This window comes from Ambystoma mexicanum, chromosome 1q (assembly GCF_040938575.1).
Source record: "Ambystoma mexicanum isolate Mex_15411 chromosome 1q, UKY_AmexF1_1, whole genome shotgun sequence".
Classification (NCBI taxonomy): domain Eukaryota; kingdom Metazoa; phylum Chordata; class Amphibia; order Caudata; family Ambystomatidae; genus Ambystoma; species Ambystoma mexicanum.
The window spans coordinates 1,226,813,184-1,226,838,297 of NC_090922.1; the positions used below are offsets into that span (position 1 = coordinate 1,226,813,184).

The 25,114-nt window shown below is 47.2% G+C and overlaps 1 protein-coding gene and 1 pseudogene across 3 annotated transcripts in view; one reads left to right on the forward strand and one right to left on the reverse strand.

The window, feature by feature from the left end:
- UBE2U (ubiquitin conjugating enzyme E2 U) overlaps positions 1–25,114 on the reverse strand; it is a 727,435-nt gene that overhangs the window by 345,009 nt on the left and 357,312 nt on the right. The window lies entirely within an intron of this gene.
- LOC138522969 (TNFAIP3-interacting protein 2-like) lies at positions 11,995–12,976 on the forward strand (annotated as a pseudogene).

The following is a 25,114-nucleotide window of genomic DNA, read 5'->3' on the forward strand; positions in this document are numbered from 1 at the left end:
CCCTGGCCTATTTTACATCATTATTTGTGACCACCTGCATAAATCCATCACTACTACTTTGTTTTTTCATAATTTTTTTAATTTGGGAATTTGTTATTACAATTATGGGCACCCATTTGTGATGCCCTATAAATAACTCATTTTTTATTTTTTGGGGGCCCTGGTCGAATTTACAGCAGTATTTGTGACCAGACAGCCACAGGACCTGTGACAATATTTTTTCTATCTTCATTATTCTAATGTTTAATTTTTTTCGGATTTTATCATTACAATTATGGGCACCTATTGATGATGCCCCATAAATATTTGGTTTGTCATTTTTGTGGGCCCTGGCCGATTTTACATCATTAATTGTGACCACCTGCATCTCACAGAAACGAGGTGGTCACATGCTAAACAAAAGAACCGTTGCCTAGACAACGGCTTCACACTGCAGTCTGTGTCACTGCCCTGCAGCTGCACAGTGGAGGATCGTTTCCCTCTGTGTATTACAAGGTAAGAATCTGATTACAATCCTTCTCTTTGACCAAGTATGAGTGTAAAACACAGTATCTAATTGGATATTTTATGATCCACAGATTGGTTTCCTTGTAAGCACGAGTGGATTTTCTCCATGCCTTTGTGCATAATGTCATTTACAACCCACTGCTGAGTGGGCATGAACGCAGGACGTTCTGTTTTTCACCACTGACCACCCCAATGAGGTAAATCCACACCTAATATTCTTTGGTTTCATTTATTTACCTTATAAACCACTTACGGCATTTTTCTTTTTCTTTTTTCTTTTTTGCTATTGATATTTACCCATGATGTAACATCTACTGATTGGTATGTTTCCTTTCATTCATTTTTTTCAATGTATGTTTCGTTGGAATTGTCACCATTATATGAATTTATGTCACATACTTGCATTTGTTATGTTATATACTTGCTTGCTGGACTTATATAATTAGACTTGCCCTGATGAAGGAAATAATTTCCGAAATGCATTGGCTTTTTTAGTCTAATACATGTGGATTGTGGCAACTGCTTCCTCACTAAGGATTATTAGTGATAGCTTTTTGTTTGAACTACTATGGATAAATCATTTTTGATATGAATCAGAAAGACTCATCTTCCTTTCTCTAAGAAGTATGGTATATTATGGATACTTGAACATATTGTCGTGAATCAGATATAAATACGTGCCCATCTTGGGCCCCATATGAGAGCGGTTGTGTGACCCAGTATTATTACTTGGTCTCCAGCGTGTGTTGCAATTATAAGTCCGGGTGTCTCCAGACTTGTCACAGCCAGCTCCTTTTCAATTGGATGTATATTCTTTTTTGAAATATTTGATTTTTACTTGAATATTCTGAACATTTTTGAATACATGGTGGTGCCCACTCTCTTCTCTGTTTAAGCAGTCAGACTTCCCTCAAGAAGAGTAAGGCAGTATACAGAGTTTTCGCGATAGGTGAAGAGCACACAATAGAACAAGTAAACACTGACCAGGGCTTGGTGTAAAAGAGATATAATTATTTATTTAAAACCACATAGTAAGCAATTCAAAAACACGGTCACTAAAAGATATACACTCCCTTAAAAGAATATTAGACAAGTCTTAAGTAAAGTCCCACTTATTTTCAGACAGCGGTGAGCGCTTAACGCAGATGGCACTCTAATAATCGTTTTTTTAAAAAGGGAGAGAAAAGCAGAGAACAACTTAAAACAGATCCCAACACTTTTACAAGAACAGAACAAGAGGGGAAGGCAGAGTCAGTAGGCCGGATCCGCTTTCAGAGGATCGAAACGAAATATGTCCAAGGTCACACGGTTGCAGTGCACAAAAGTCTTGTAAGGGTTCAAAAAGGAGTTGGATCAAAGAAAGGGATCAATTAGAGGGTCAAGGCGGCCAGCCCAGTCCAGAAGGTTAAGGAGTTATTATTACCTTGTTGCAATCGTTAGAAAGGGAGGCCTGGCGGATACGGTACCTTAAAGTGGTGAGAACGCTCCAGCAGGGGCAGTTGTTCCTGGCAGCGGGTGCAAGTCGGTGCTTCGTCCGGGGGAAGAGAGGATCTCATCGTGGAGGAAGACAGGAGTCCGTTGCACTGCCAGGGAAGAAACCAGCCACGGAGTTTCTCAGGTACAAGGAGCGGTCCGGTGATTCGCGGTTCAGTGGTGAGTGACTATCCGGCTGCCGAGGTGCTTGGCATGGGCAGTTCGACCACAAACCAGGCTGGGGTGCGAAGAAAGAAAGGTAAACTGGTTGTGCCCACCAGTCAGGGGAAGAATCCTCTCCAGCCGGGAGATCTTCTCTGTCGTCGGGAAGTGGTGAGTCGGTTCCGCAGGGGTCCACCGGTGGTGTCGTCGTGGTAGGTCGGCTCAGCTTCTCCCTCGTCGGATTCTCAGGTCCTGTGGCGACTTCTGAAGTTCCAGTCCCCAAAGCCCTGCTTTTATGCAGAAAACCCCCATTCACTCAGCCTAGCTGTCACTCAAACATGCTAAGTGGTGAGCCGGAATCACACATGAGTGCGACTTGAGTTAACAAGGTAACTCAGTCCAGGGTGCCTAAACCCCCTCCCACACCCCCTGTGGTACCCAGACAGAGTGGCACCACTTTTGGAGGCTTCTGTGGAGAAGACCGCCAAAAGGTGGAACAAAGGGCTCGACTTGGGTTGGAGTCACAGAAGAGAACACAAACGCCATTTTAGAAATCGAGTCTTAGCAAAAAATACCAACCGGAGAATTAATATTAATTAAATAAACCGGCGGTATGTTCGAGGCTATGAGAATTAAATAATTAAAGTTGGTAGCCTCGAACAATGGGAAAATCCCATAGGGAAATATTCGCGGTCGAATATAAAAAGTAGTTTCCACTGCCACCAGCCAAAACTCGATCAGGGGGGACGGAGACGTGCCCCCTCGACTAACAGACCCCGGGGCAATCGAATTGCCCCGACCAGTACGTCCACAATATGATGGTTTGTACTGGTTTCTGTTAATAATTTGGGACTAGTAAAGCCAATGGTGACTTTACATGCCCTGGGAGACAGTGGTCAGTCCCAGGGTATGGAGTCTATGGTGGGGTGTCACTATGACACCCCTGTGTTACTGCACGGAGGGTGCTGTGTAACACACATAGGAAAAACACGAGACCCTATGGAGTAAAGGACCCCAAAGCCCATAAAACACATTACCAGTCAAAGCAATACCATAAATCATGTCCAAGAGTGGGAGAAAAAGAGTCCCACTCTTGGCAGGAGGAAAAAACAAACTCCAGAAATCCAACAAAGCTGCTGGGGGACTCGCTAGGTTAGGAAATTCAGCCTAAAGAGAGGATTCTCCATAACAGCGCTATACAAATGCACAATAACATTTGTGTAGGCATGTGTATAAAGATCTGTGTTTATTATGATTACATGGGAATAATAACCTGAACTGAAAAGGAAGAATGGAAAAATAATAAGTGCTACATTGAACGTAATACAATATTATACCACAGGTACTCCCAGAGTGACCCCAAAACCAGGGACACCTTTCTTTACTGTCTAGGACCAACAGTGTATGCTTATACAAGGAAGAGAAAAGAAAACAAATTAGACACACATCGTGCTGTATAATACCTCTAAAAAACAGATGCTAACTGCTGAAAAAATGGACCCAGTAGCAAAACCATGAAATAAAAAGTTACATTTTATTACAGATTAATTTCAATCTTGAGGTCTGCAAGACGTTGGTTGGCCGGACACAGATGACAGGGTGTCTAGGCCACTTCTTCTCTTCCTCCAGGCAGGAGTCACACATTTTGGTGGGGCAGTAGCCCTGGCCGGGCCGGTCCTTCCCTACAGGACAATTGGGCAAATGGTTTTCCAGTTCAGGGCTGGCAGGAATCGGCCCAGGGCCACATCGGCCAGGTCCATGGATGGAGGGCCCAGCAGGGGACACACCAGTGGCATGGCGATGAGGCCACCTACATAGCTCTTCTCCCCTAGGGAGGAGTGCTTGGCATTACACTGCCAGCAGTAGAGGGTGCACACCAGTGGCAGGACATGTTGTACCTGGTATACTTCCCCACTCTCTGTGCGGGACGTGGGCCAGGCAGCAGGATACTGCCGGCAGGGCCTCTCAGGCTGTGCCATCCAACTCACGCTATCCGGAGCTCTGACCATGGAGTCGGCCTGCAGCACCCAGGCAGGGGCGTAGGAGACACAACATCTGGGGGGGACAGGGGACAACTTCGGGACCTTGCTTTATTTAGTCATTGTGTTTCAGTCAAATAACTCGACTTTTCACAAAATTAGAATTAAAATAGCAGTATGTATTAAATTACAATGTCACTGTATAAAACAAGAGAAAAGAAGAAAAGAAAACAGAAGAAATTAAAGGATGCAGCAGCAAAGAACATGTCTTTGTATGTTGCATTTCTGTATTTTTCATCGGACTATGAGCTCATCGTAAGAGAGAGGAAATAACAATTACTTCCAGTGGGCCACAGCTAGGACGCCAGCTTGTTAAGAGGCAGATCACCTGTAAGTGGACTCCTGCCAAATAAAGGAGTTGAAGTCTTTTCTACCAACTACAAGTTGCTACTTATTTTGTGTAGGGCAAGGAGACGTGTGTCTCTCTTGGAATGGAAAGATGGGGGTTTCAAAGAAAGAGGAAATCTTGTTTGTACCTCTGAGTAAGCCCTGTTATGGGAGTAGAGGGACTAGGTGTGTGATGTTGCTGCTTTGACTGTCCTCTGTGGGGGGTACAGCAAACAAGGAGGATGAGCGATCGCAAGGTCACCCCCTTATAAGCACTCCCCAGGTCCGCTGCTGGATGTGTCGGACCCAGGGGATGCCTAGTAGGTGGTGTGTATATGGCCAAGGGGGGTGATCAGAGAGGCAGCCCGCTATGTGGGCTGCCCCTCTAGTGCCCCTGCGGGGGCCGGGCCAGCCTCACACGATGAGTCTGATCCCCTTATTCTTTCTCATGCTGGCTTCAGAGCCTAGCCTTTCTTTGCCTTTGTTATTCTGAATGCAGAGCTGGACCCTGTTCCTTTCTCGTTTAACATTTGCTGAAAAGCCTGATCTATTTGATTCTCTCATATGTTACTAGGACGGCAGAGCATGGGTCCTCTACCCTGTTACATTATTCAAAGAGCCCCTCTGGCCTTTCTTTGCCTCTCCCTTGTCTCACTGCTTGCTTGCTTAATACATACCTCCTTGCTTGAACACACAACATATTCTCCCTAACACAGCAAAGGCAGCTGCAGTGGGTCTTAACTTCTATTTGTTCCGTGTCTTAAAATGGCCTCTTATTTCCGCTTTTCTGTCTGCAGGGGAACGGCATTTGCCACTCACTGCCATGATGGTTATACCTGGCCATAAGAGGGCAACAGCTAGCCAATATTGGAAGAACATGGGCATATTATGCCCGAGGCTGGCAGCTGCCTTCCTAATTGGACAAATGGTTTCCTGATTGAGGAAACCCGCGTCCCCTGCACACTATCAACAAGGGCCGTGGACTGTATAGAGTTTTTTAGGGTACCACTAGTAACCTTATTGATTTTTACAAGATTTGGTTCTTAATTTCAGTAAGTTTCTATGCTTTGCTATGACTGCAAAATATTCTGGAATCTCTCAATTAATACTTGAAAATTCATCTGTTTATCAGAAAACCAGTAATTTATTCAGACTTTTAACAAAAACCATTCAAAATATAATCTGGCCCAACGCGTTTCGAGTATCAATTTTCGCCCACTAACAGCTCTGCTTTGCAACTTTATCACACATACCTGTCAGGTGGCATGTAACGCAATGCTACTAATGTTATCAGCCTCAGAAATCTGGAATCCTTTGCCACATCAACTAGGGTACAGGCTTGCCACCTGAGACTTACCCATGTCTGAATCGGCATATGTTGCCCTGTGGGAAAGACACACACAGAAAGAGCAGGGCACAGTGCCCTTGTGGGTTTTTCACACTTCTTCCTTGAGGTGGGCACAATTCACTCCACAGAGAAAGTGGCACATGCTGGGCAACATTCTCCCACTTTGACAATGTCACCCAAAGAGCGAAATTAGCCATTTGAAATACCTCCGTCGACTTAATATTGCGCAATCCACACTGATGGGTTTCAGCACCTGCTTAACGCGAGATGGCAATTAAGGGCATTTGCCAATGCACGCACTCAAGAAGCACAGGACACCCCTCTTACCAGCGAGATGCCATGCTTACTCATTCTGATCAGGAATTGGCATTTATCTGGGGTCATGTTAAATGTATTTATGTGTTACATGTGTAGCATCGCGCAAAACCCCCAAGCATCAAGTTGCAAAGTAAACTGCATGGAGTGGACCACTTCCATTGGCACACGTTTTAACTTTTCCGCCACAAAATTGAAGATATTAGCGTAAAAGGCAGGTGAAATCACATTGCTTTTCCACTTTGGAAGAGTGTAAATACCTCACGCAATTAGCGATTGCTGGCGGAATTGACAATGGTTTCCTCCGGACTCTGCCCGCTTTTACCAGGTTTTATTTCCAAGCAGATCCCAGAGGAATCCCTTTCCTTATTTCAAGCATGAGAATCCATGCTGGCAGTAAGGCTGCATTTGTCTGGTGGAGCGGGAAATACAGGGGGTCCTGGTGTGTCCACTCGGCTCTCAAACTCCACCCAGAAAATGCACGAAAATCTGGCCAATTAGAAAAAGCGACCGTGTTTTCCACCACTTTTTCTGAACCAATTGACCTGGAAAATGCTGTGTTGCATCGGAAGCTGAATGCATTCACTCTGCCTATTATCCCACCGGAAGATTAAGCCAGGTGCTGAACACAGGTGTTACATATTCCTGTGTACAATCTGCATTTGGAGAATTAACTAACTGAGCTACCTTACAAATGATATCTCCTTGGGGCTTTACCGTCTTAACCCCTTAACTGCCATGGGTATTTCCCCCTGTGCCAAGGGTGTTTTTGGTGATTTCGGTATGTCACCATTCAATCATTTGTAACTTCTTTGTTACATGAGATATCTCGGCCAAAGTTGGCTCATTTTTTCCCACATGTGTGCAGTCGTAACGCCACCCAGGAATCCTAGTTTGCTGTAGGGGTTGAGAGAAAATAACCAAAAAGGAGAACATTTGGGTTTTTTTCAGAAAATGCCAATAAAATGTTTTACAAAGAAGCCTGTGGTGTTTTCCTTGTAAGAGCTAGGAACAAATGGTTTGCTGTGCTGGATTTGCCATTTTCCAGGCTTTCAAGAACAGATTGAGTGGAAACCAAAATAACATATTTTGATATGCTAATCAGCCGTTTTGTGAGAGGTAGGCGATTTTGGCGTTTTTTGTCCAATAGGACATTCGTGGACGGAATGGAAGAAAAAGGTAGGAAAGCTGAATCGGAAGCAAGAAAGGCATACATTTCTGGAAAGTAGACAATAGTCCAAGTTTAGGAAGGGGTGATTTGCACAGGTCAGGCAACAACTATGTAGGGAACGATTCCATAGTTTGGGGGGAAAATCAGGAAAATGACAGAAAAAAAAACTCAATTTCCGCACATTTCACTCTGGTCACCCATCGAACCGTGCAGCCAACAACAAATGGCCTACCTTCCCGCGTTCCCACAGGTTTCATGATAAAAAACGGTACCTCATATGTGTGGGTGCACCTACCTGGGTGCAAAGGGAAAAGCCTAAAACACTGCTAACCCCAAGACTTTTGGCACAGCAGATTTTCAGGAATTTTGCTCATGTGGACAACCTACAGATTTGGGCCTAGGGTGTCAAAGCCACGAAGGAAAAAAGAGAACCCCATGCATTTCCGAAAAGAAGACACCCGTGCGAATCCACAGAGGTCTGACTTGCCCCATAATTTATGACCCACAATCCCTGACAAAGTCTGAAATTTAGTGGAAAAAACTGAATTTTCATTTTGTGTGGGATTGTGGGTAATAAATTCTGGGGCGATTCGCGCAAGTCAAACCTCTGTGGATTCCCACGGGTGCCTTCTTTTCGGAAATACATGGGGTACCCTGTTTTCCTTCGTGGCTTCGACACCCTAGGCCCAAATCTTTAGGTTGTCTCCCCAAACTCTTTAGTGGTTACCAGTGGTTTAGCCTTTTCCGTTTGTGCCCAGGTAGGTGCACCCACACATGTGAGATACCGTTTACATCGGGATACCCGTGGGAACACGGGAAGGTAGGACATGTGGTGTTGGCGGCGTGTTTCTGTGGCTGGCAAGAGGGAAATGTCTGAAAATTGTAGTTTTTTCACCAAATTTCAGACTTTGCCAGGGATTGTGGGTAATACATTCTGGGGCGATTCGCGCAAGTCAGACCTCTGTGGATTCCCACGGGTGTCCTCTTTTGGAAATGCATGGGGTTCCCTGTTTTCCTTGGTGGCTTCGACACCCTAGGCCCAAATCTGTATGTTGTCCACATGAGCAAAATCTGCTCTGCCGAAATGCTTGGGGTTACCAGTGGGCTAGCCTTTTCCCTTTGCGCCCAGGTAGGTGCACTCACACATGTGAGGTACAGTTTTTTTGTCGGGACACCTGTGGGAACGCAGGATGTAGGACATGTGTTGTTGGCAGTGTGTTTCAGTGGGTGGCCAGAGTGAAATGTATGAAAATTGTGTTTTTTTTCCACCAAATTTCAGAGACATTTCCCTCTGCCCACCCAACGAAACACGCCGCCAAAAACAGATGTCCTACCTTCCAGCGTTCCCACAGGTGTCTCGATGAAAACGGTACCTCACATGTGTGGATGCACCTACCTCGGGCCAGGTCCTATGTAGAGGCAGCAGCCCTCCAGAGAGAAGAGATGCCACAGGAGGTGCCACAGGAGGTCCCGAAGGAGTCACCTCCTACTGCGGCCCCCAAGAAAGGCAAAAAGGAGGGCAAACCAGAGGCACCCAAGCCGGCCACCACACCAAAGGAAGCCAAGGAAAGTGAAATGGACCCCACACCGAGCTCCCTGCACTCTAGGATAGACATTGTCTCCCCCTCACTGTTTGGGAGGTGAAGACAGTACTATGATACCTGTTCACTTCTCTGACCATCAAACTATCCACTTCCAGGGTAAACTGACGGGCAAGTGCCTAGCAGGACCATGATCCTGGAAGTTGAACAGCTCCCTGCTGAGAGAAGAGAGACTGGAGGCTGACCTAAGAGAGATGTACAGGTTGTAGCAGGAAATGAAGGATGGCTTCCATTCACAGGGGAGTGGTGGTAATGGGTCAAAGGAAGGGTCTAGGACTTTATGAATGCAGGGAGGAGTAAAGCCCAGGGGAGGAAGAGGGAGTGCAAAAAACTGCAGCGAGAGCTGCAGGAACTGCACAATCTCCAACTCAGGGGATGGGACGTAAGGGGTCCCATGGAGGAAGTCAAGAGAGCTGAGCCAGCACTGAATCCAGAGGAATCATCTACTGTTCCAAGGTGGAGAACCTGGAGAAGGGGAGAAATGCAACTTCTTCAGGAAAATCTACGCTACGCACACTCCATTGGTTGAGCTGCATGATAAGAAGGGGCACATCTGTAACACAAGGGATGGCATAATGAGGGTGGCAACTGACTTTTATGGGGACCTCTAAGCAGAGAAGAGGTCAGTGGGACAACAGGCAGAAAAGTTTATCAGGCATCCTAAGAACTGTCTCCACAACTGCGCAAGCGGCATTGAATGCCCCCCTTACGCTGCAGGAGCTGCACCTTGCGACCAAATCTTTCAAGCAGGTAAAACACCGGGAAGTGACAGTCTCCCAGCCAAATTCTACATCACTCTGCTGAACATGGTAGGACCAGACCTAGTAGAGGTGTACAAGGAGATGGTTGCAAGCGGTAGCATGCCTCAGTCTATGAGGGAAAGTATCATCACAATCTTGTACAAGCGGAAGGGAGAGAGGTTTGACCTCAAGAACTGGAGGCCCATCTCTCTCCTGAACGTGGGCTACAAGATTCTGGCAAAGACAATGGTGACTTGACTCAGAGGTGTCATTGGTGAGATTGTCCACCCCTACCGGACCTGCGGGGTTCCTGGACGCAGGGTCACTGACAGCCTCGCCCTGATTAAAGACACAATCCAGTATGTCACGGAACACAGGGTCCTGGCAGCACTGGTGTGCATTGACCAGGAGAAGGCCTTTGACCGCATCTCCCACGAGTTCATGGACAGGGTCCTACAAGTGTTTGGGCTGGGAGAATTCTTCTGCCATTATGTTAAAGTAATGTATAAAGACATATTCCGTTCAGTCATGGTAAATGGTTGTAAAACAGACCCTTTCAAGTAAAGTCTGGGGTTAGGCAGGGCTGTCCTCCCTTGCCCCCTCTGTTTGTTTGCATCATAGAACTCTTGGCGGATTACATCAGGAATAACCCAGACATCAGAGGCATCCCGGCACCAGGAGACGCAAGAAGGGAGGTGAAGTGTTCGCTCTACATGGATGACATCACCCTCTTCTGCGCAGGCAGTCGATCAGTGTCAGAGCTTCTGAGGACCTGTGAAGACTTTGGCCACGCATCAGGTGCAAAAATCAACGCAGCGAAATCCCAGACCACACTTGGGAAAGTGGGATACTAACCAGAAGCCCATTTCCTTGCCAATCGAGAAGGAATTCATCAAGATCCTTGGGGTCTGGTATGGGAAGGAGGGTGCAGCACTGAAAGTTGCAAGGAACGCCTGGCCAAGGTTAAACAGAAACTGGGTCTCTGGAGTCTCCGCAAACTGAGCATGGAAGGGAAGGATCTGGTGCTTAGAAACTATGCCCTGCCTGTGCTTCAGTATGTGGCCCAAGCATAGCCTCTCCCAGCCAATGTGGCGCGGGCCATGAATGCCATGGTCTTCCACTTTGTCTGGGGTGCAAAGATGGACAGAGTGAAAAGAACACCCATGCACAAGGAGCCTTGCAAAGGGGAAAAGGAATCCCTGACGTCCCTACTATACTGCTGGCCTTCTTCGCATTCACCTGTATCAGGATGTCGATGGGCAACATCCATAAGACCCACTCTGCTTATCTTCTTTTCGGCTTCTTCCTCGCACCAACATGAAGGAGGCTGGGACAAGTGGGATAACTCCCTCCCTTACAACTGGTCACTTCCCTGGTACTACAGGGGGATGGAAAGATTTGTGGGGGATTTCGGCCTTTAAGGGGTGGTACCTACATTGTGGACCCCGAGAACGCAGGACAAAGGACATCACAGACCCCATTGAGTACCTGCCAGCGGACACAGTCACCCAGGTTTGGGAGAATGTGGCATCAGATAAACTTTTGAACATCCACAAAGACATTGCCTTGCTGACGGTGAAAGGGGCACTACCTGTGCGTGCATTCATGCAGAGACGGTCTGCCCACACAGGAACTGTCCAAGGGGGTGCCCGGCAGAGGAAACAGTGTACCATCTGTTCTGGGTGTGTCCCTTTGCAAGGAAACTACGGAGGGCCCTGAACACTGAACTGAGTGCTCACATCCCTCTTCAACCAGTCTGTGCTGTATGGACGTTTTGTACAGACCCACACAGTGGAGGCAATCCAGGACTGCCGGCAGATCCTCTGCTGCCTAAAAGCCATTCTCTTGTTTGAAAGTACTCGTCTAGTTCTCAACGGGGAGCTGCTGACGACAGAGGCCTGCCGCAGGATGATCCATGACCTGCTAAGGGACTAGACAATTAAAGACGGCCTTTAAGATGGGGGATCGTGACCTTGGGAGGGCAAACAAAGTGACAGTGACTTCCTCTGATGACCCCTGACATGAGGGGTGAGCAGGGGAATTTACAGTGACTGCCAGCTAGTCACAGCAAGGCTGTGCCGGGCTAGCACATCTGTCAGCTCGCCTGACATTAAAATGGCGGGCGCATCTAACGTCGCGGCTACGGCCGCGGCGGGATAATGCGTCCCGCCAATGTTGTGTAGGACCGGGGGGCCCCGGCAGGGCCCCGGCTCAGTCCCACTTTTTAAGGGGCATCAGTCAGCCCTTCTCCTTTCCCACTTTCTTGTGGTAATGTTTAATTTGCAATTGGACGTTAAACTGAAAGTAGTAAATGTGCTCGCCGAGGACAGCTCCGGAGGTCCAAAAGCTTTGCCAGCAGCTGGATGAGAAGGAGCGGCACCTGCAGGAAGTGGCTAGCTGGCCGCAGCACAATAAGGAGCTGGAGATCCTACAGCTGCAGCAGACCCTGGCCAACAAAGAGAAGGTGCAGACCCCCAGCGAAGTGCTGTGCCGCTCGTTTACCGATGAGTCCCAACACCTGCAGTGGAAACTGACTACCACCGTGGCAATGTGCCAGCAGCTGGTGACATGCCTGGAGGAGCAAAAGAGGAGCGCCAGAGATCCAATCGATGATTTTCTGCAGACCAAGTAATATAATAAGCTACAGTTTCCAGATCCTGAAACTGCTCATTTGCAGGGAAGCATCTGTAAACTTCAAGAAGAAAACCGGGCATTAAAACAGAAACTTATGCACGTGGAATATCTGAATGCAAAGTGGCAGAAGTATGATGCCAGTCGAGAAGTGTACCGGAAAGGACTGCAACTAAAGGGGCTGAAGTCAGAGGCGGCCACTCCCACGCAGGGGCATGCAGAGCTGTTGCAGAAAGATTCTCTGCTTGAACCAGCTTCTGGACGGAAAAATGAAGGAGCACCAACGGCTCAAGAGAGACGTTGAGGAGGTAATGCAGGCAAGGGTACAAGACAGCGAACGCATGCAGATCCTGGAGCAACAGGTCCTTGTTTACAAGGATGATTTTACATCAGAAAGGGCAGACTGGGAGCGAGCACAAAGCAAAATACTAGAACTCTTAGAAGTAATCTCCCGACAACAGCATCATGTTGGGCGACCACAAGACTCCAGACATCAACCCAATAACGTCAGACTTCAAATTGGTGACAACAATCATATGTGCATTGAAAGGGACAATGTTGATCCACTACTAGGCGGCAACCAGAACCCACTGGGATCCTGCAGCCGGGGAATTCCGTCACAGCAAGCAGGAGCAGTGCCGGCCATCGAGAGCTCTTCATAGGAAAGATGCAGGCAAGGTGACCTGCAGTGTCCTCACTGCCTGATACGCTAAGGAGACCACAGGGGCGTAGGAGCCACATAAAATCTGGGGGGGGGGGACAGAGGACATCTTGGGGATTTTGCTTTATTTATTTATTTATTTATTGTGTTTTAGTCAAAGAACTCGACTTTTCACAAAATTAGAATTAAAATAGCAGTACGTATTAAATTACAAATATCACGGTATAAAACAAGAGAAAAGAAGAAAAGAAAACAGAAGAAAATTAAAGGATGCAGCAGCAAAGAACATGTCTTTGTATGTTGCATTTCTGGATTTTTCATCTGACTATGAGCTCATCATAAGAGAGAGTAAATAACAATTACTTCCAGTGGGCCACAGCTAGGACGCCAGCTCGTTAAGAGGCAGATCACCTGTAAGTGGACTCCTGCCAAATAAAGGAGTTGAAGCCTTTTCTACCAACTGCAAGTTGCTACTTTTTTTGTGTAGGGCAAGGAGACGTGTGTGTCTCTTGGAATGGAAAGATGGGGGTTGCAAAGAAAGAGGAAATCTTGTTTGTACCTCTGAGTAAGCCCTGTTATGGGAGTAGAGGGACTAGGTGTGTGATGTTGCTGATTTGACTGTCCTCCGGGGGGGTACAGCAAACAAGGAGGAAGAGCGATCGCAAGCCCACCCTCTTATAAGCACTCCCCAGGTCCACTGCCGGATGTGTCGGACCCGGGGGATGCCTAGTAGGTGGGGTGTATGTGGCCCTGGGGGGGTGATCACTATGTGGGCTGCCCCTCTAGCGCCCCTGCGAAGGCCGGGCCAGCCTCTCACGATGAGTCTGGTCCCTCTTACTCTTTCTCATGCTGGCTTCAGAGCCTAGTCTTTCTTTGCCTTCATTATTCTAAATGCAGAGCTGGACCCTGTTCCTTTCTCGTTTAACATTTGCTGCAAAGCCTGATCTATTTGATTCTCTCATATGTTACTAGGACGGCAAAGCATGGGTCCTCTGCCCTGTAACATTATTCAAAGAGCCCCTCTGGCCTTTCTTTGCCTCTCCCTTGTCTCACTGCTTGCTTGCTTAATACATACCTCCTTGCTTGAACACTCAACATATTCTCCCTAACACAGCAAAGGCAGCTGCAGTCTGTCTTAACTTCTATTTGTTCCGTGTCTTGAAATGGCCTCTTATTCCCGCTTTTCTGTCTGCAGGGGAACGGCATTTGCCAGTCACTGCCATGATGGTTATACCTGGCCATAAGAGGGCAACAGCTAGCCAATATTGGAAGAACATGGGCATATTATGCCTGAGGCTGGCAACTGCCTTCCTAATGCCTACACAAGAGACACAACTCTTGCCTTTGTTTCTAACAGTAATTCAGTGGATGAAGAAACGCAAGAGCACACATATTGCTTATAAAGGAAGGGGATGATGTCACACTTGGTTAAGACATATTGATCACGCCAGGAGCTAATTTCCAGCTGCAGTTAAGTGATTACCTTTTAGACTTCTGGCTTTAAATAACGTTAGTATCACCTGGAAAGAACAGAGGCTGCTCCAGAGGGTTCCTGGAGCACGAGGGGTACCCTACTCATGGGCATGGATGATTGGAGGGCATTCTTGCTATGTTTTGGCACCTGGCCCGTACACCCATGATGGGGGGAGAGGCCTATTACTTTTGGTTGCACGTACCCTTTGAGGGTGGGCAGACATTGCCTCCTGCTTTAGCCCACTAACAGCTCTCCTTTGCAACTTTATCACACATACCTGTCAGGTGGCATGTAACGCAATGCTACTAATGTGATCAGCCTCAGAAATCTGGAATCCTTTGCCTCATCAACTAGGGTACAGGCTTGCCACCTGAGACTTACCCATATCTGAGTCGGCATCTGTCGCCCTGTGCGAAAGACACACACAGAAAGAGCAGGGCACAGTGCCCTTGTGGGTTTTTCACACTTCTTCCTCGAGGTGGGCACAATTCACTCCGCAGAGAAAGTGGTACATGCTGGGCAACATTCTCCCACTTTGACAATGTCACCCAAAGAGCGAAATTAGCCATTTGAAATACCTCTGTCGACTTATTGCGCAATCCACACTGAGGGGTTTCAGCACCTGCTTAACGCGAGATGGCAATTAAGGGCATTTGCCAACGCACTCAAGAAGCACAGGACACCCTCTTACCAGCGACATGCCATGCTCACTCATTCTGATCACGAATTGGCATTTATCTGGGGTCATGTTAAATGTATTTATTTATTACATGTGTAGCATCACGCAAAACCCCCAAGCATCAAGTTGCAAATTAAACTGCATGGAGTGGACCACTTCCATTGGCGCACGTTTTAACTTTTCGCCACAAAATTGAAGATTTTAGCGTAAAAGGCAGGTGAAATCACATTGCTTTTCCACTTTGGAAGAGTGTAAATACCTCACACAATTAGCGATTGCTGGCGGAATTGACAATGGCTTCCTCTGGACTCCGCCCGCTTTAACCAGGTTTCATTTCCAAGCAGATCCCAAAGGAATCCCTTTCCTTATTTCCAGCATGAGAATCCATGCTGGCAGTAAGGCTGCATTTGTCTGGTGGAGCGGGAAATACAGGGGGTCCTGGTGTGTCCACTCGGCTCCCAAACCCCACCCAGAAAATGCACGAAAATCTGGCCAATTAGAAAAAGCAACCATAATAGTGTTTTCCACCACTTTTTCTGAACCAATTGACCTGGAAAATGCTGTGTTGAATCGGAAGCTGAATGCATTCACTCTGCCTATTATCCCACCGGAAGATTAAGCCAGGGGCTGAACACAGGTGTTACATATTCTTGTGCAGAATCTGCATTTGGAGAATTAACTAACTGAGCTACCTTACAAATGATATCTCCTTGGGCTTTACCATCTTAACCCGTTAACTGCCATGGGTATTTCCCCCCAGTGCCAAGGCCTTTTTTGGTGATTTCGGTATGTCACCATTCAATCCCTTGTAACTTCTTTGTTACATGAGATATCTCGGCCAAAGTTGGTTCCTTTTTTCCCCACATGTAGGCAGTCATAACGCCACCCAGGAATCCTAGTTTGCTGTAGGGGTTGAGAAAATAACCAAAAAGGAGAACATTTGGGTTTTTTTCAGAAAATGCCAATAAAATGTTTTACAAAGAAGCCTGTGGTGTTTTCCTTGTAAGAGCTAGGAACAAATGGTTTGCTGTGCTGGATTTGCCATTTTCCAGGCTTTCAAGAACAGATTGAGTGGAAACCAAAATAGCATATTTTGATATGCTAATGAGCCGTTTTGTGAGAGGTAGGCGATTTTGGCGTTTTTTGTCCAATAGGACATGCGTGGACGGAATGGAAGAAAAAGTTAGGAAAGCTGAATGGGAAGCAAGAAAGGCATACATTTCTGGAATGTAGACAATATTCCAAGTTTAGGAAGGGGTGATTTGCACAGGTCAGGCAACAACTATGTAGGGAAAGATTCCATAGTTTGGGGGGAAAATCGGGAAAATTACAGAAAAAAAACCTCAATTTCCGCACATTTCACTCTGGTCACCCATCGAAACATGCAGCCAACAACAAATGGCCTACCTTCCCGCGTTCCCACAGGTTTCCCGATGAAAACGGTACCTCACATGTGTGGGTGCACCTACCTGGGTGCAAAGGGAAAAGCCTAAAACACTGCTAACCCCAAGACTTTTCGCACAGCAGATTTTCAGGAATTTTGCTCATGTGGACAACCTACAGATTTGGGCTTAGGTTGTCAAAGCCACGAAGGAAAACAGAGAACCCCATGCATTTCCAAAAAGAAGACACCCGTGGGAATCCACAGAGGTCTGACTTGCCCCATAATTTATGACCCACAATCCCTGGCAAAGTCTGAAATTTAGTGGAAAAAACAGAATTTTCATTTTATCTGGGATTGTGGGTCATAAATTCTGGGGCGATTCATGCAAGTCAGACCTCTGTGGATTCCCACGGGTGTCTTCTTTTCGGAAATGCATAGGGTACCCTGTTTTCCTTTGTGGCTGCGACACACTAGGCCCAAATCTGTAGGTTGTCTCCCCAAACCCTTTGGGGGTTACCAGTGGTTTAGCCTTTTCCCTTTGTGCCCAGGTAGGTGCACCCACACATGTGAGGTACCGTTAACATCGGATACCCATGGGAACGTAGGACATGTGGTTTTGGCGGCGTGTTTGTGGGTGGCAAGAGGGAAATGTCTGAAAATTGTTGTTTTTTCACCAAATTTCAGACTTTGCCGGGGATTGTGGGTAATACATTCTGGGGCGATTAGCACAAGTCAGACCTCTGGATTCCCACGGGTGTCTTCTTTTTGGAAATGCATGGGGTTCCCTGTTTTCCTTGGTGGCTTTGACACCCTACGCCCAAATCTGTATGTTGTCCACATGAGCAAAATCTGCTCTGCCGAAATGCTTGGGGTTACCAGTGGGTTAGCCTTTTCCCTTTGCGCCCAGGTAGGTGCACTCACACATGTGAGGTACCGTTTTTGTCGGGACACCTGTGGGAATGCAGGATGGTAGGACATGTGTTGTTGGCAGCGTGTTTCAGAGGACGGCCAGAGTGAAATGTCTCAAAAAAATTGAGTTTTTTTCCCACTAAATTTCAGAGACATTTCCCTCTGCCCACCAAACGTGCTAGCAATCTGCCCCAAGGAAGGGCTACATGAGATTCCCCCCATCCATTTGGGGTGGGGGGAGAGGGCCACACCCCTTTCCACTAAAAACATCCATGGTGGTTCAGTGGCCCCCCACACCCACCCAAAACAAGTTATAATTTGTTTTATTTTTGTTTTGCCCCTTTCCTAAGGGCAGATGGGCACATGTGTGTGGCCATCTGCCCCTGGGGGGGTCAAAACGTACTGCCCCAGGCTTGGGAGGGGTGGATCTGCCAATATTTGCAGTGGCCTCTCCCCCCCACCCCAAATGGATGGAGGGCATCTCATGTACCCCTTCCTAGAGGCAGAATTCTGCCCCCATGGAGGGCTACATAAGGTGCACCCCATCCACTTAGGGTGGGGGGGAGAGGGCCACCCCCCCCCTTGCAAAAATCCCTGGTGGCTAGTGGTCCCACCCGCACCCACCCAAAACTATGTTTTAAAAGAATAAAACCTTTTTTTTGCCCCCCTACTCTGGGGGCAGCATCTGCCCCCCAGGGTATTGCCCCCATGCTTTGGGGGCCAGGGGGGAGAGGGCAGCTTACATAGTAAGCAGTCCCTCCCCTCACTTCAAAAACAGATCCCTGCACGACACACCATATATTCTGGGGGGATAAATGACATTACACCCCCCCACTTAAAATTGTGGGGGGGATTTGTCCCCCCTAACCCCCCCATGTCCTACGCCCATGCACCCAGGTCCAGCATTGCAGTGCACTCTCTTCACAACCTGTCAAGGTGGTGCTCCTACTACTGAAGCATGACCCGGGTGCACGCCTGATGTATGAACTAGGTGCCTTTACATTGCACCTGGTTGTTTGGATGAGTGTCTCTTAAAATACTGAAATACCTGCCATTGCAAACAGATGGATTCTTGCTGGAAGTGCTTCTCCCTTTCCCTGGTGCTACGATGTCGTGAGCACTTTAGATTTCACTGTCAGAGCCCTGGGATCCCTGTGGGGTCACGTTGTTTCTTTGTGTTTCACAGCGCCAACATGAAGGTGCTACCCCTTTTCCACCGGAGAGTGGCCCAGGATATCCCTGTGCTGCGGGCTGCTGCATTCTTGGTGATACTGCGCAGAAAAATCCTTTGCAGCCTTCACATGTGAGTGCTTTTATCGCTGCAGGCCACACATAGCTCCTCCTGCCCCTTCATCCGAGCTGAGGAATAGCTCAGTCTAGGCCTTCTCATTCCAGGCTTGGCTTCTTCACCATTGTGCATCACCATGAAAGTTGGTTTAGTTAACTCTCAAGTGCTCATGAACTGTCGGTTGCTGTACCGCAAGTGGGCGGGCAGGCGCTCCACTGCTTTTGCTCTGCACCAGAGCACATATTGGTCACTACCCAGTGGCCCGGGCACCTTTGTGGATGCCCGGACAGTCATGCTCCTTCCTTTCTCTTGGGGGGGAGCTGGTGTTACACCCAACCCGAGGTGGCTTTCTCCCGGTGGCTGGAGCAATCCAGTGCTGCTTAAGGGCAACGCCACAGGGATGCCCCTCTCTCGCACATTGATGGTTGCCGCATGCTGCATTCTCTCCCCAGCAGGGGACAGCTCCTTCCCTCCTTCCTTCATCATCCACAACAAAAAAGAGAAAAAAACTTGCGAACCAGCGGGGACAAGGAGCCCCTCATGTTCCGTCCTCGTGGCCATTGTTGTATAGGGGGCCTGCTATAGACATTCAGAAGGCCCCAGGGTGCTATGTGTCGTCAGCACCTGAGAGGCACAGTGCCTCTGGGTGTTGGGGATTGCTATGGGTATCCTGCAGGCCCAAGGGTGGTATGGGGCATCAGCACCATAGAGCGTCTCGAGTGGGGGCAGGGCGAGCCATACCCATGACCATGCGGACCTATGCCACCGTACTGGCACGAGAGTCCCACGGCATCATGGCCTGCAGGCCCACGCTCACACGTGTGGGCCTGTAGGCCTAAATGAGAGAGACAGACTGTCGTTCCTCTTCGGGAGTCTGCAGCTGTTCTAATGCACGTGCCTGCAAGGGCTCCATTTATTAGCTTGTGCCATGACACAGTCATGGCCCACATTAAAAGGGCAACACACATGGGAGGGACACATCCCCTTAAAGGGGCAAGACACGTGGAAGGGTCACACACCACAAGGAAGGCAACTCTCATGCCAAAGTCCAGGGTGGAGAGTAATGATTGCTAGTGGCACCCCTGCCACGCTAATCGCGTTTTTTATTGGAATTCGAGATCTACAGAGCTGGGCCTACAGATATGGTGAAAGCCAGCGACCCTGTTCTGCCCCCCCATCCCACTTCTCTGCTATGCCTCTTTCCCCCAAGAGGTTCCAGACCAAGACTAGGGCCATTGTTTCAATGGTGAGGAAGATTAAATGCCTGCACACAGTCTGCTGTGCAAGGGAAGACAGAATATTCTGTAAGAACAAAATTGCACACTAAAATGGTTGAAGCACAAAAGCGCATAGGTTTCGTATATCCAAATAAGTGCTGGGAGCTTCATTGGACAGGGGATTTCCAGACCACATGAACCATGGGGGAAACGTATTCTGTGCAGCATGTCGTGCAGTCTGACCACATTCAGTTATTTGCCATGACTCCTGGTCCAAAAAAAAACAAATTCAAACTAGACAGAAATTAAATGTTTTATGAGAGTAGCAAGCAACACAAAATAATAGTGTCTGCAATGAGACAAATAACATGAAAGCAGACAGGGCTAAGTGTAGGTATGATGATGAAGATTGCTTAGAGTGGTCTCACAAAAGGAGGTCACAACACATTCAGGGACTAAATCACTTACTGTGACGCATTTTTATTCAATCACAATTTATGGTTGTGTGCTTTATAGTTTATGAAGATAAGTTTTGTTTTGGAAAAACAAGTGCGCCAGAATGTCTGTCTTGGCCCTTGTGTAGGAAGAGCCGAGTCCAGGTCAAGGTTTTCTTTAGCGCGCTCATCTGAAGGCTTGAGCTCAAACCAGATACAATACTCGTTCCGTTCCGTGCCGTGTTGATTTACCGTGGGACTCCATGCATGTTTTGCGTTTTCAAATGCTTCTGTTGTATGTTTAAACTGTGACGCGGTCACTGGCTTGGCTCAGGCTTCGGTTCTTGGAGCCAACCCAAACCTCTGGCTCGGCTCCGCCCCAGACTTCAACGGCTCGCACGCGCCTGCAAGCTGGCGAGTAGTACACATTCCAAAAGTATCATCATTTTAAAACAGTCTTAGCTTTTGCTGGTTCTGGAGACAATTGTGGAAAAACGACTTAATATTGACAACTGCATGCGAAGAGCAAAAAGCATACCGGTTCTCAATGCTCGGGTTTCTGTGTAAAGTCTGGCGCAGTCAGGCAGGAATTCAGCTGTAGAAAACACTTTAGATACCGAAGCCCACAAAAGACGAGTCACACCACGGTGGCTACCTGCACTAACGGCCAACAGCTTGGCAGATGTTTATTAGTCTGAGGTTAAGGAATTAAAGATGTACAAAAGGTAAGTAAGGTACACCGGTACTAGATCCATCTTTTAATGATAATTATACCAAGATCAGTGCTGACTAACCAGGTTACTCAGCCACGGCCTGAGGAGGATGTGCGGGGAACATTGAACCTCGAATAGAAATCCCTTAAGGAGGACGTCAGTCTGGATTTTAGGAAATATTGCCCCCAAAGTTATAGGCAGTCCTCTTTGTCCTTCAGAAAATAGATCTAAAAAGGCCTTTGAAGAATATTTATAAATGATGAGCATGTTTAAGCCTTGGCTTCACCCGAGTATCAGACGGACCTGGAGGAAATGGGCAAAGTCATTATTATGGACCACCTTGCATGAGAGTCCTTACAATAGTCCTCATGCTTCAATCATTCTCCAGAGAGAGCAGCCAGAGGGGCAAGCTGGCTGGACAAAGGTTCTCCATCTCAGACTGGGGGATCCTTTAGGAGAATGGTGGCAAAGGTAACAGCATATGGGAACTCATTAAGAGTTTGGCGGTAGTTTACTGTTACTGCCACACAGTCTGATGGAATTACCAGAATACCCCATATATAAGTGCAGTAACAGCACTGTTAGTCCCCATTCATAGAGTCAGTAGGGGGACTTGGAGGGCACTAATTCCTTTGTGTGGTAATTCTTCCAGTTTTTAATTTAAAAAAAGAGAGGTGTGTGGGCAGCACCTAAAGTTTAGCAAAGAGTAATTCATCTTCAATTATATTATTTGGTTCTCACCAGAAGCCACAATTCACAATAACCCCGAAGAAAATGTCCGGGAAACATCCTCAACACTGTCGGCACCCTTGGAGCAAAATACATAATTTTTTATTTTAATGTGTTGCAGTTACATCACTAATTTTTCACACAATTTAATACAAGAGAACAATTACTATAACAATGATAATATGAGATCATAAATATCAAAATAAAATCATCATTAACACCTCAAATGTATTTACCTAAAAATAAAATCAAATATCCACCCATGCTACCTGTCAATAATTCTGGGGTTTTTCCTTAAACTACTCAAAATGACCCCCACTAACCTAATCCTTTTTCCAAGGCCTTCAGCCCAGAAGCTGCTTCATTCCACACATTCATTGTGGCTAGTACCATCATGGGCTACGGCCTGACACACCTCATCCAAAGGTTTTCCTAGCGGATTTGCTGCATGTCTTCCACAGGTTCTCCAAAATACCATACTTGAGCGCCGCACATAGCAGGGCACTCCCTAATGACGTGTCTTATAGTCTCCATGTATTTGGTTTCGCTGCACAGCCTACACGTTCCCATGCATGCCCCCCTGATTGCTAGCACCTTCAGTTTGTTAAATCTAATACGCATCAATGCTCTTCTCAGAACAGGAGTCGAGAAATGATAGATATATCTTTGAGGGTTCTTATATGGGAAACACATTTTGGGGAAGACATGTAGAGATTTCAATTTAGCTATGTAAGTGTGACCCATGGCCCAGTCCCATTTTTCTGCACAAGCTTTCATCTGCTTTTAATAGAAAGGCTACCTTTATTGATTTTTATTAAAGTGGATAGAGAGGTTAGCCCGAGCTCTAACCTTATTGCTTCCACGGGCGTAGCATTAGATAGTCCTAGGAAAATTCCTCCAACTGAATCCCTCCAATTTATTTGCCTAGATCTCCATATCTATGCTGTCTCCAAAGTGTACAGCATATTAGCGACCAACTTCTGTCTGTAGATGAGTATAATACCAGTGAGACTATAGCCAGCTGTGCAGAATGTAAAGTGCTTAATTTTAAGCATAAACGCCAAAGCATTCACACGATTCTGCCTTAACAACTCTCCCGCACCTCTTCCTGCTTCCAGTTCATAACTCAGGTAACAATAGATGTCCACTTTTTCGATCTTCCTCTCCTTGTATGGATATTTTCTCTATATATTTTAGATTTCCAAAGCACATTAACCTCGTTTTTTCATGTTTACCTTATGTCCATTACACTTCGCATATGCCAATAAAGATTTTGCTCTTCAACTTATTCCCATAAATGTGTTATCATATATCACAATGTCATCGGCATATGAGAGCCAACTCATTTTGGCATGGCCCAGCCTGGAGGGACAGTTTATTTATTGTGCATTTGTAAGGCGCTTGTGTTTCAAATCACCCACAGGGCAACAGGGAAGGAACATGGGAATGAAAATCAAATATAACAATGAAAGATAGAGGCAGTCCTAATAGGCCTTGTGAGCATTCAGTACATTCAAGTGCAGAGAGAGAAGGGCTGGGCGGTGGCAGGGCATAAGTGCTAGGTGTATCAGGAGGGAAGTGTTAGGGAGTGAGCAAATGTAATTGCTTACGTGGAGTGGTCAGCCACCAATAAATAAGTAAGTGCATGCCTGTGGTGGCATAGGCCGGGGGTGCCAAGGGAAAGGTGGAGGCTGTAGGTAATTGGGTGTGGAAGGGCAGGACCCAGGAGGACACATAGAGGCACTGGTCCCCAATCTCAGCGACTGTGAGATTTAGCAGGGGAGGGAGGGAAGGAGGAGGTGAAAAGGAAAGTCTTGAAGAGCTTCCAGAATTTGAGGAGATCTGGCTCAAGACAAAGAGGAAGGGGGAGGCTGTTACATAGGGGGGAGCCTGCAGAGGAAAGAGATCGGCCACCATCTCGCTGTTTAGCGAAGCGCTGAATACACAGAGTTGGTGCCGGAGGAACGTAAAGATCTGGGGGGAGAGTATTTAGTGAGAGCAAGTTTTAGATAAGGTGGTCCACGGGCCCCAGACAGACTTGTGGATGATGCAGAACGATTTAAATGCGATCCTTGCAGCAACCGGGAGCCAGTGATAGTTTTTAGGGCTGGAGAGATGCAGTTCCTGGGCTTGAGGCCAAGGATAATCTTGCAGCCCTATTCTGGATTAGCTGGAGGGGTCGTAGAGAAGAAGAGGGTAGGTTAAGGAAAAGGTAGTCTAGCCTAGAGACATTGAGCTTCTGGGGGAAAGTGAGGAAAGGAAGAATTCCTCTGAGGTGGCGGGTTTGAAAGTGGGCCTTCTTAGCAATGTCCTGAATGTGAGGGAGGAAGGAAAGAGAGGAGTTGAAGATGACTACAAGGTTTCTGGCTTCAGGAGAAGGAGAAGAGCCCATAGAAGATGGCCAGAGTGAGGAACGGAAAGAGGGAGCAGGAGTCCCAATAGGAAGGATCTCAGTCTTGCTGGCGTTGAGGCAGAGATCATTGGAAGTACACCAGGACTGGACGGCAGATAGGCAGTCATGAATGAATGAGGAAATAAGAAAATGATCAGAGGGAAGTTTGAAGAAGATTTGTGTGTCATCTGTAGAACACTGGAAGTTTGGGGAGAAGGTGGAGATGAGGTGTGCAAGCGGAGCAAGGTAGTGATTAAAGAGCCAGGGAGAAATGTTGAGCCCTGTGGGACGCTGTAGGTGGAGACAGAAGTGGGGGAGGAGAAAAAACTCAGAATAACCTTGGATGGGCGATCACTGAGGAAGGAGGTCACCCAGTCCAGTGCCCACTCTGAGATACCTAGGGTATCGTGGAGCCGTTTTATGAGGATGGAGTGGTTCATCATATAAAATTCAGAGGAGAGATCAAGTAGAAGGAGAACAGCTGGAGAGTTGGAATCAAGAGATGAGAGCAATTCCTTGTAGGTGTTCAGAAGAGCAGTTTCTGTGCCTCTGTATGCTTGGAATCCAGATTGATGGTTCACCAAGAGTTTCCCAAGGAAGTGGGTGATCAATAGGAGGCGGTAGTTGGCTAGACAAGACGGGTCTGCAGAAAGTTTTTTCAGGAGGGGGCACACAAAGGAGTGCTTGAGGGAGGACGGAAAAGACCCAGTAGCAAAAGAGTGGTTGCAGAAATTATCGAGTGCAGGAGCAAGTGAGACAATATTGCCCTTAGTTTGTACTCTCCTTTAAGACAAACCTAAGATCAGCCATAAATAGGTTGAACAATAGGGGGGCTAAGACACATCCTTGTCTGACCCTCCTATTAAGTGACATTTTGTCCGATAATTTGCCATTTCCGTTCAATCTAACTCAGGCAACGT